Consider the following 12,472-nt stretch of genomic DNA (forward strand, 5'->3'; position numbering starts at 1 on the left):
AGGCATAAGACAAGTGCTTTATTGGAAGTGTGAACATGTTTTTAAATGGTTTACTTTTATAGTTTTCTCTTAAATTTCAGTAGTAATATGTTTAGTAGTGATGAGTCAAATGACAATAGTAGAGATGAAGAGTAGTAATATGTTTAGTAGTGATGAGTCCAATGACAATAGTAGAGATGAAGAGTAGTATATGGATTTTTAACTTTAGCACTCATTTCTTCGTATAAAACTAATTGTATTATGAGATGGTAATATTTATGTCATTTTTTCTATATGGGAAATTCAATCACACATTAGAGACTTCTCATGTTATTTTATGAAGTGTCTTTTGTACATAATTAGACTCATATATATGTCACACTAAGATTCTTAGATGCATGATCACTTTAGGGTCTCTTATATAAATTAGGTTGGTTTAACTATTACCTCACCCTTCTATGTCACATTTGGTCATTAACTTGATTATATTAGAAAACTTGGGGTTCTTCGTTAAGATATTGCCAGATTGGCTGTGTTTTGTCTAGATTGCAAGCCCTTGATTTGGCTCATTGTTCATTAGGATGCTCTGTTTTGGGTCCATAATGATCTAAATATATTTGTGAATGCTTCATTAAGGATCCAATGAATCAAACATTCCTTGACCGTTCACTTTTTGTTGATGCCAATTGTAGAATGACTTCCTCAAGTAGTATCACCCTTGTGGACCACAATATGAAGAAGAAAATGTGATTTATGAGTAAAATACTTATAGTATATGATTTTTATCATGTGATTCATGGTCAAAATATATGATATATTCCTCGATATCAAATGTTCCAACCCAATTCCTAATCAAATTTAACCTATGCATGAGATTTTTGTGTTTCTAGTTTATATATATTGCCTTCTATTTGTAAAGTCACTTCAAATATTCTTTACTATTATCATTGTATTATAGGTGCACTATTAGATTAGTACCAAATCTTGACATACTTATATTATTTTGTTTCACATTCATATATTTCTTATTCATGGCATATCTAGCTACTCTACAAATTTTTCTTTCCTTTTTTTTTCTCCTTTCAATTTTTATTATATTCCCCTCGGAAGTGTCAATTTCACTAGTTCCCAATTACACCTTAGAAATTTCAATTAATTCACCTCAAAATAGATTTCATTATAGCTAATACAATAGAGGTATTACTTATCTAATGGTACTTTATATGAAAATATAACATTCCATTATTTTCTCACCCATATACTCTAAAAATAGGTATTTTCATTCATGATATTGAAGATTCAAGTTAGCTCTACTTTACAAGATAGTGTATCAATATGTGTTGGTTACTTTGAATGGATAAAGCTTCCCTTGAAGGATTAAAAAATATCCCATATTCAACCACAGTAGGTTTGAGATATAAATAAAATCTTTTAGGCAAGACCTTCCTGAGTTTCACCTTTCTTCCATCATTACCAATTACCTTAACTATCTCTCTAAAGGGGTTTGGTAAATTAACCATTTGTAGTTTTTTTCCTCTACAAATTTGAAAAATAATCTTAATTCTTCAATTGAAGCCTCATGGAATAAACTTAATTAATATGTGCACCAAGGTCACATTCATAAAATACTAATTGACCTATTGTCCTTCGCTGATGTTTTCTTTATATTTCCTCCCTCCTAGTGTTTATGGGTTTTTCACTAAATATAAGGGGTTTCTCCACTCTCTCCTACCTTTGTGTGGTAGTTTTGTTTCTAACTCTAAATTCCAAGATACATTTTCATCACCCCAATGGAGAATTCTTGAATCAACCCTTATCCTTCTCAAGGGAAGTCTCTTTTCGTCCATTTCCCTATTCCCTTGTAATAGGGAAATGAAGATTCTATAAACCTCTCCCACACATGGTTACCTTATCCTTTATCTCTCTAATATTCTAGTCCCTACAAAGTGGATGGCCGATCAAACCTCCCATTCCTATTTAGATCCAATTAGACTATTTTATGGTTAAACTTGTAGTTATTGATCCTAGATATAACTTTAAACATCTCTAACTTTAAGTATATCATCAAATGAATTTCTATAACCTATATCCTACTTCCATCACTTTCAACTATTGAAACTAATCAAAGGAGAATCCATTTCTATATGAGATTGGCATCATAAATATTTAGTCTATTAATGTGTTCTATCCTCTCATGTTCTCTAACCATTAACTCCGGTATGACATCCTCCTTAGATAACCTTGGATTGATGCTTTGGTAGCCACCCTATATACGCTCTTTAACAAGATATTTTTTAACAATGAAAGACATTTTTATTCTATTAAGTTGAATTTAGGGAGGTTCTCCCTTTCTTTATTAAATGTTGCTATTTTATTCAACATCCCATTCCTTGATTCTTACAACATCTTGTCTACTCCTCTCGGTTTTGAGTGTTCTCAAAAAGGGTTTTAACTTCGTCAATCCTTCCTATTATAATCCACCTCATACATATCTATATATATATATATATATATATATATATATATATATACTATAATACGTGGTACAATTTTCATATGGGAAATAACATTGAAGAAAATAGTTGTCATGTGCTCTCAAATAAAATAATCCCTTAGTGAAATTCTCTTAGATTCATTGTTACATCCGGCTCCCTTGACTTCTAATTTTTGTTTCATTATCTTCCAACCTACTCATATTTTCCTTCCTCATTTAGACTAATGTCCTCAAATACATCCCTCTCTTTCTCATAGGATTTCATACGTGGTCACCTATGATTGTTTTTGATATGTTGATTATCCCTTATCTCATGTGCATTAATTGATATGTCATCTCACCACTGATATCTCATCTTCCCCTATCTATCATATTTTATTTGTTTAACCTTACTCATAATGCATTAACTCATTTGTGGCATCATCCCTCATTCGATATCCCTCCTTCCTTTCCGTTGTTTCCATAGGGTACATGGTTTTTCATCCATTTCATCCCATGAAATGATCCACTCTTTGTTCTACGTCTTTTCTTACTCCACATTGGAAAAAATTTCTCCCTCTTTTACCCACCCTTAATAAACATGGGGAAATAGTTCTTATATTTTTTCTTATGTCGTTGCCCCCACTTTTTTTCTTCCCTCCACCCTTCTACCCAATTTTCCCGAATCCCTATTCTTTGGAAGCTCGGGGAAAATTGTTCCTCTACCCTTAACCTATCATTTATAGGTTGAGTCTATACTTCCATTGGAATGTATCCATGCTTTATCATACTTTCACAAGTTAGATGAAGCCTCACTTCATAATACGAAATTGATGTGGCCAATGAGGATCTTCTGCAATTGGTGTTTTCCCACCTAAAAAAATCAACAATTCCTTTTTTTTCATCAACACTTTGCATTGTCTCTGTTTTCCTTCACATCATTTCCTAAATTTTCTCAGGTCATCATCTCCTCTCCATTTTCATCTCTCTCCACCTTTCCTAGGCCATGATATCTTCTACATTTTCATATCTCCTCTCTTCTTAGTTACCTGTCTATGAGTTCATTAGTTAATACATGATTGGCTCCTACTAAGTCATCTTATCTAGCAGGGCCCAAGAAAATATGGACATCTCAATTATGTACAAGTAGCATTATTACATTTATAAAAAAAATTTGTTTGTTTTATTTATTCACTTATTTGAAATATAGCTTTGTAGATTGTGCACATATAACTTAGTTTTCCCAAGTGGAGTCGCATATCTCATATCGCAGACCCAAAAATAGAATCTTACTCTATGTTGCCTATTTTTAGGTGAGTGTAGGTATAACATACTCTAATCCTCTTTCACACTATTTCAACATTTATATTCATATTTTGGTTCCTATTCTACATTTATGGTAATTATAAATGATCACTTATTTTGCTTCATAATTTGTTTAGTATTTTATTTTCAGGGTGGTTAGATTTACTTACATCCCATTGCATAATGTAGTTTCCCCCGTTGTTGCATAGTAGAGAGATTCTTTTCGTTGTCCTTTTCATAATTCTCTACTTGACATGCATATTTCCTTCTCACTCTTTCCTTTCTATTTTCCTTCTATTTACATGATACAAAATTCCATAGAATGATCTTGGTAGCCTTTATTTGCATCGGTTATAGTGCAATTCTTCAAACAATAAGTTGGAGTCATGCCTAGCTAGTAAATAATTTCCTCAAAATCACATGGCATGACTCACAATATAGATGCTACTAGCACCATCTCCTATGCATCATTAAGTTTTTGTTATTCACATTTTCTTCTTCTTTTTGTCTTCTAAGCTTAGCTTTTTTTCTCATCCTTCCTCCTCACTTACTAATTTTCCTTCTCATGGATAACAAATCTAAGTAAGGAAATAGATTATCACATAAGGACTTTACAAATTTTCAGTCACATATACCCAACCTACTATAAGTATTTTGATACAACCTACTTTTCTACCATATTCATACGTGTTAATTTTATGGTATGTTCTATGCTTAGAGCAGTTTACTTATCTTTCTTATTATTATCCACAGATTAGCAATCACATGTACATAAGTAAAGTGCAGATAGAACTCTAAACAATCAACAGAAAACAAGCCAAGACAAGAGACACAAGATGTGGCGACTAGCTAGGGACAAAACCCAATATGGGGAAACCCTTTGATCAAATCTTCTTTTATCTTCAATAATTCAGCAGAGAGAAATAGTACATAAATCTAATTTACATCAGCAGTAGCAAACCCTAGATCAGCGGCATCAACATCATCGGCATCATTGGCATCAGCGGCATTAGTATCATCGGCATCAGCTAGCATCATCATCATCGGCATTGCCGTCATCAGCATCATCGGCATCACCGACATGATTGACATCACCGACATCATCAGCTTCATTGACATCATCAGCATCATCAGATTCACTGGAATCATCAGCTTCACCGGCATCATCAACTTCACCGGCATCATCACCATCGGCATCATTGGCTTCACCGACATCATAGACTTCACTGGCACCTGCATCATCGGCTTCACCGGCATCATCAGCTTCACCGGCATCATTGGATTCACTGGCATTATCGGCTTCACCGGCATCATTGGCTTCACCGGCATCATCTTAGGATCTCTCCTCCTACTAAAACCCAAAGACAGGTAGAGAGAGGAAGAGATCCAAGTGTGTGTAGAAATGACTTGAAGTCCTCTTCTATTTATACTAAAATGTAGAGGTTAAATAGACATGACGTTTGGGCTTCTTGAGCCTACATAAGTTGTAGGTCGGCTTGATAATAATTCCATAATTAAAATAAATTCATATCTCCATGAATACTTATCAGAATTGGATGATCTTTAGATCATTCCTACACCTCTCGACGAGAGGTATCTAATAAAAATATTATCAGCCATGAATAAGATGACCCACATGAAGTTTGGCCCTAGTTTCCAATTTTAACACTCCCTCTCAACTAGGGAGAACTTCATCTGCAATCTATATGTCGGTCACTACTATTCATCCATCAAATGCACTGCCCTGTATAGGCTAACCCTTGCCCTACTCTGCTCTATTATGCCTATTCTGCTTTGTCTTGTTCTGCTCTATATTGATATCTACTGCTCTGCTCTGATCTGCTCTGCTCTGCTTTGTTCTGTTCTGCTCTACTTTTGTCCGAATTATGAAGAAGAAGAAATGATCGAGGATGTATCATACTGACTCAAAGTCAATCTCAGAGTATGTACCACTGGTCCCAGACCAGTCTCAACCAACCCGAAGTTAGCGTCATAGTGAGTACAACTCCTACCACTGGTCCCAGACCAGTATCATCCTCCACTGACTCAAAGTCAGTCTCAGAGTGCATACCACTGGTCCCAGACTAGTCTCAACCAACCCGAAGTTAGCGTCATAGTAGGTACCATTCCTACCACTAGTCCCAGACCAGTATCGCAGTCTCAGAGAGTGTACCACTGGTCCCAAACCAATCTCAACTAACCTGAAGTCAGCGTCATAGTATGTACCACTCTCATTGATCCCAGCGTCATATTATGTACCACTCTCACCGGCATCATCGAGTTCACCGGCATCATTGGCTTCACCGAAATCATCTTAGGATCTCTCCTCCTACTAAAAGCGAAAGACAAGTAGAGAGAGGAAGAGATCCAAGTGTGTGTAGAAATGACTTGAAGTCCTCTTCTATTTATATTAAAATGTAGAGGTTGAATAGACATGACGTTTGGGCTTCTTGAGGCTACATAAGTTGTAGGTCGGCTTGATAATAATTCCATAATCAAAATAAATTCATATCTCCATGAATACTTATCAGAATCGGATGGTCTTTAGATCAATCCTACACCTCTCGATGAGAGGAATCTAATAAAAATATTATCAACCATGAATAAGATGACCCACATGAAGTTTGTCCCTAGTTGCCAATTTTAACAATACGTAACCTACTTGATGACTATGTTTACTCTTAGGATAAACTTCCTTCAATAACTTCACCCTATTGTAGATGTGTAACAACATTTGGATCTCTAGTACTTAGGTGGGGTTTACAGATAGCTTCCTCCATTGCCATTTTTTATTTGGTTTGACTCTATTATACCATTTATTTTTTGGTTATGGGAATTTATGCATTGTTGGGGTTATTTGGATATTGCAAGCCCTTTATCTAAAGCATAGTTTGTAAGCATGCTACTTACTTGTGATGCTCTGCTTCCATAAGATATGATATAAGGAACATATGAGGTTTGTAGGTGAAATAGTTAAGGTATATTTTTCTCCACCCATGGCCGATGGTCAAACATGGCATACACTTTCTTTGTACGTAATCTTTCCCACAATCCCTAGCATAATGTTCTCTTATGCATTGATGTCATTTTTATTCATATTTATAACATCCCCTCCTCTTTGTAATGTCCCTTTAGTTCATCTTTAATGTTATAATTATCTTTTTGTACTCCAATAAGTTAATGAAAACTATTAATTTAAATATTATGCTCTTCATCCATGCCTTGGAACCAATTATTACTAAAATACCTCTCTCATATACATGTATCCAATATGTTTCACTTAGTTTTTTCATTGAATTATTATTGTTTTGTTTTATTATTTCCATTTGGCTTAATCCTCTCTTACATTGTGGACAATTCAACTAATATACCTCAAGGGATGTCATAACATATTTAGGGATATATCACGAGCCATTGCACCATTATTTCATCATATTTACGGTAGATCAACATATTTTATCACATTTGTTGGAGATTGATACCAATAATGCTTTGTGAAAATGCATAATAAGGTTTGGAGATGGAATCATTTGTACAAACTATCTCCTAGAGACCTATGACATCTCTCATCTCCATTTTTAGTAGCATCAACACCAACAAAAAAACATTTTCAATGTGAGTATGCTCATTTTCTGCTCCCCATCCTTAAAAACTATGTTAATACATTCAAAAAGGGACAAGTGAATACATTCAATCTACTTAATATGTTATAAACCCGTGACTATTTTTTAGAATGCTTAATAAGATCACATGTGTCAACCAAAAAAAATGAATTCCTTTCCTAGGAAACTTCAATTTATACGATTAGGTTGTCCATGCCTAATTTGGGTGAGCTAGAAACACTTTTAAGCAGATACACAACTTTATTAAATATGATTCATAGCAAAGTGAAAGACACAAAATATTACACCCAAGCCACAAGGGGGTTATAAATGTGGGGAATAAACTTTCTAATATTTATTCAAAAGAAATGACAATTATGCTCAATGTTTGTTTTTAAGACGTAATGGAATCACCCTAATTAATGGACGCTTCTAATTCATATACTCAACCCTAACAAACTCATTGACTGAGTAATATTCCTTTCACATATTTCTTCTTTTCTTCATCTTTTGTAAAAGTTTTCAATCTTTTTACTAAAAATTATGTGGCAACAACTTTCATTGCCAAAAATGTGGAAAGTCACTCCAACCAATGCACTATACAAGACAAACATGGGAAAAACATATCTCTAACAATGAATATGAGATTTTACATTATATAGATTCCGTAAATATATATATATATATATATATATATATATATATATATATATATATATATATATATATATATTTTTGAGAGGGAACACATCCATATGTTCATAGATCAGATGGCGTAAATATCTAAACCTTGGTAGTGAGGAAGCACATCTGAAGCGTGCCACATAACCCCTTTTCGCACATGTTGGGAAAAATAAAGTGTTCTATGTTATGCAATCAAAATAAAGTGTTCTATGCTATTGAATATTTTAATGATTTAAAATTTGAAAATGACATATTTATTATAAAAATAATAGTTTTACATTGTTATGGTAAATTATAGGACTATTATAATTTGACTTGTTTAAATGTGTATTGTAGTTTTTATTAAATGTGTATGATGGTTTTTAAATTTTCACAACTATGTGGACTTTAAATATTTTATTTATTTATAAAAACTTAATTAGGGTTAGTTATGTATAGTTTATTGTATATATTATTTAAAAGAAATGTTTAATTAATTAAATGTTGAATACAATATATCAATATAAGAATGTTTGAATTATAATAGAAATAATAATATAAATTCAAAGTGTAGTTCGGTGAAGTTATGAAAATAAGAAAAGTTATGAAAATAGGAAATATTTTTTGGAATTAAAGCTTTATGGCTAATAGGTGTGGGGAGAATTATTAGTAATAGAAAAATTTATAGTAAAATTTGTATGTAATATTATTATTATTATTTTTTTTTATCTAAAGAATATTTGGAGAAAAATAATTACTAATTATAAAAATATTTAAAAATACTTAAAAAATATCAAAAAGAAAATAAAATTATTACCCACATTTACATTTTCACTTTATGGTTCAAAATGTTTTACAAATCACTAATTTAATAATATAAAAAAATTATATATAACCAATAAAATATTATACAATTTTCTCACAAATATTTCATTGTAAATATCTATTTAAATATATATAAATCATTTTAAATATCATACTTAAATATAAATGAAAAGTAATCACTAACATGAATACCTATAAATTATTATCTAGGTATTCGAAATGGAATGAATTCATGGTCTGAAATAACAATTTTCTCTGGTCAGTGGAATACATTAAAACCCAACTACTTGGAAGTTTGGGCAAAGTAACACCTTTTTCTCCTACTCTTTCTCCTACTCCTATGTAGATAATTTCTAATGTATGATACTTCTTAACCTAGGGTTGATACTTAAATATAAGTCAAAAAAATCACTAACATAAATATCTATAAATTATTCTCTAAGTATTCAAAATAGAATCAATTCATTGTCTAAAATAACAATTTTGTCTCATTAATGGAATACATTAAAACCCAACTACTCTGCTGTTTTGGCAAAGTAACAACATTTTCTCCTACTCCTATGTAGAGTATTTCTAATGTATCATACTTCTTAACCTAGGCTTGAACGTTCATATGAAATGTATAGTGTAATTTGTTAAAATGTTCATATGACTTTAATTATGGGAATATATTAATAATTTAAACCTTGTGAAATAATTTAACTTGCTTTAATTAGTCAATAAATAATTTTTGTTTAATAATATTTTTTTAATCATCACGACAAAATAATTAAATGTATATTGTTTTTGGGATCAATTTTAATAATTATATTAAATTAGAATATACAATATTTTTTTGGTTATGCCACCGTCCTTACTAAATAATTTTTTTTGCGCCATTGATAAGATGAAGAAAGACCCCTTCCTTATAGCTTCACACTAACAAGTTGACAAAAATGTATTCAAAAATTTTGAGGAAAACGTTTATGTGTAAATGTAGGTGGTGAGTTTTACACTCCCAAAGATTCATATGGCATGAAAGTTTCTCAATTTCATGATAAAAGACATGAAAAATGCTTCTAAATTTTCTAATGCTTAATATTGGAAAGAAAATAATGTTCTAACTTTATTAGAATTGTACATGACTAAGGATGTATCATATTAATTTTCAAAATATATTGTTTTCCGCATAGACATAAATGCATGTATAAGATAAATGATCAAGTAAAGTGGATAAAGAAAAGTGGATAGAAAATTAAAAAAATAATATTAATGTAATAAAAATTGTGTTAATGGAGTATTCCTTGAGCATTTGATTCGAAAATATATTGTTATATATTTCAATGTATTAACATGTTTTACAATGTGGTTATATGGCCATCATTTATAAGTAAAAGTATTATTATGAAAAACAAACGATTCGAAAATATATTGTTATATATTTCAATGTATTAACATGTTTTACAATGTGGTTATATGGCCATCATTTATAAGTAAAAGTATTATTATGAAAAACAAACCAAGGCTCATGAAATGTCATATGTGTTTATTTAACTATATTAAAAATATTAAAATATTAATATTAAATTATAATTATTTTTATTTTTTATTAAATATAATATTTTATATAGATACAAAATTTATAAAAATAATTTTGTTTTGTTTGTTAAATTGAGTGAGCTTTGAGATGATTGTATTTTTAATATTTGGTTTGAGACATTATGATTTAGGGCTATCAAAGTAGTCAAAATTACTCACATAGATCGCACTTATACTATGTAATATTAGTCTTTAATATTGTTAGACTTTTATCCATAAAATGGGGAAAAGTGACCTTGACATCATGGAATGCTTTAACCATACCCCAGACACCATAACGTAAGGCTATCAAAACCAATAAAATCACCCACAGAAACAGTTCGCCTAAGCAACATTAACCTTTAACATTGCTAAACTTTTACCAATAAAATTAAAAGCAAATGACCTTCGCATTATAAAATACTTTACAATATACCACATAAACATCTCTTCTACCTCTAAAATATATATATATATATATATATATATATATATATATATATATATATAACCTACCACATAAAAATAATACATTTATTATTTAGACGCTCCACAAGCCTCACTCGTTACATTGACATCGTGTTCAGAATAATGACCAAACTAAATTCACATAAAAATTTACTAATGATTGTATTTAATACACAAATGTGTTCCATAAATAACGTTTTAAAATTCTCGATTTAATTTCAAATGAGTAGGCCGATGAAGCTTGACGCGGTGTTTCCATAATTTCACAGGACGTTGTGTAACTATTTTTTTTTGGTTATTTTTTTAATTAGAAATTTTGGTGTTTCCATGATTTCATAGGACGTTGGGTAACTATTTTTTTGGGTTATTTTTTTAATTAGAAAATTTATAAATATATTATTAGATAATTTATTAAAAAATAGTTTAATAAGGTTATAATTTTGTTGAAAAAATAGTGGAAATTTTGGTAAGATTTTAATCAAAATTTTGTAAATTTTTTAAGAAATTTGGGTGACTAAATAATTTTTGATGGTGCTTAATCTATTTCTACAATAAAAAAAATTTAAACATTCTTATAATTATATTTTTTACAACAAATATGGATTATTTCCACCCTAAAGAAAATTAAACACTCCTATAAATAATTAAAAAAAATATATTATCCAAATTCCCAGAAAAATGATTTTCCTAACAAAGCTGTGGCCTCCTTAGATAACGCCTTTATTAAATGTTTGAAAATATCACATCTTTAATTTTCCTATCGGTATCGTACTATACATGTCACATCGTCAGATATTACTCTCTTCTAATTGCCGTTAAGCCGCTAAGGGCGAAGTGTCCCAGACCATTTCTTTTGCTCCGGGTAAGGCGCAATTTTATTTGCTGTAAGAAAAGACAATTTAAAATGAAAGCTAAACGTGAACTGTCCCAATCAATTTCTTTGGCTGTGGTGGTGCATAAGATGCCTTCATGTCCTATTAAAGAAGAAAATGTGGTTTCAATAGACCAAAGAAATCGAGGAGCCAAAGATTACCTTCACTACAAAATGTTCCTCATATAAAATAAAAATACTTTGCTGATGCTAGTCAAGGGTTTCGTGTGTCTTATTGGAGGAAAAATGTCGTAATTCTTGGCTACTCTGCTGGATATAGTTAGATTCGCTGGCTACAGATGAGATAAACAAGAAGCAATATGAGCGAAGGGGACGTAAGTGCTATCCCTGCTGAGCATGATTCAGTTGTCATGCTGAGAGAAAAGGCCACTGTTATCGAATAAGAAAAAAGAATAATGTTATTAGTTATTTTTTTCAGTATTAAAGAAGTGCGGCATAGTTGTACATAGAATTTTTTATCAGAATTAATCAACATAATCGTGTCAAGACTGGAATTTGGTTATTATCAAATCGTTTCAGCAACCCAAACTATACATCGACATTATCATTAAACCCTCCTAACCACTCAGTTATACATTATTCACATAATAATGTTATTAATTCAAATCGTAATATTTCGTGGGCTTTTTATTTTTACTGTTTATGGCCCAACTGTGGGAACCCTAATAGGGTTTAGTGGGTGGTAAAATGAGCGTGAGAAGAATATTG

This window comes from Pinus tabuliformis, chromosome 6 (genome assembly GCF_031772625.1).
Source record: "Pinus tabuliformis cultivar Carrire ecotype Pingquan chromosome 6, CPIR1, whole genome shotgun sequence".
Lineage (NCBI taxonomy): Eukaryota > Viridiplantae > Streptophyta > Pinopsida > Pinales > Pinaceae > Pinus > Pinus tabuliformis.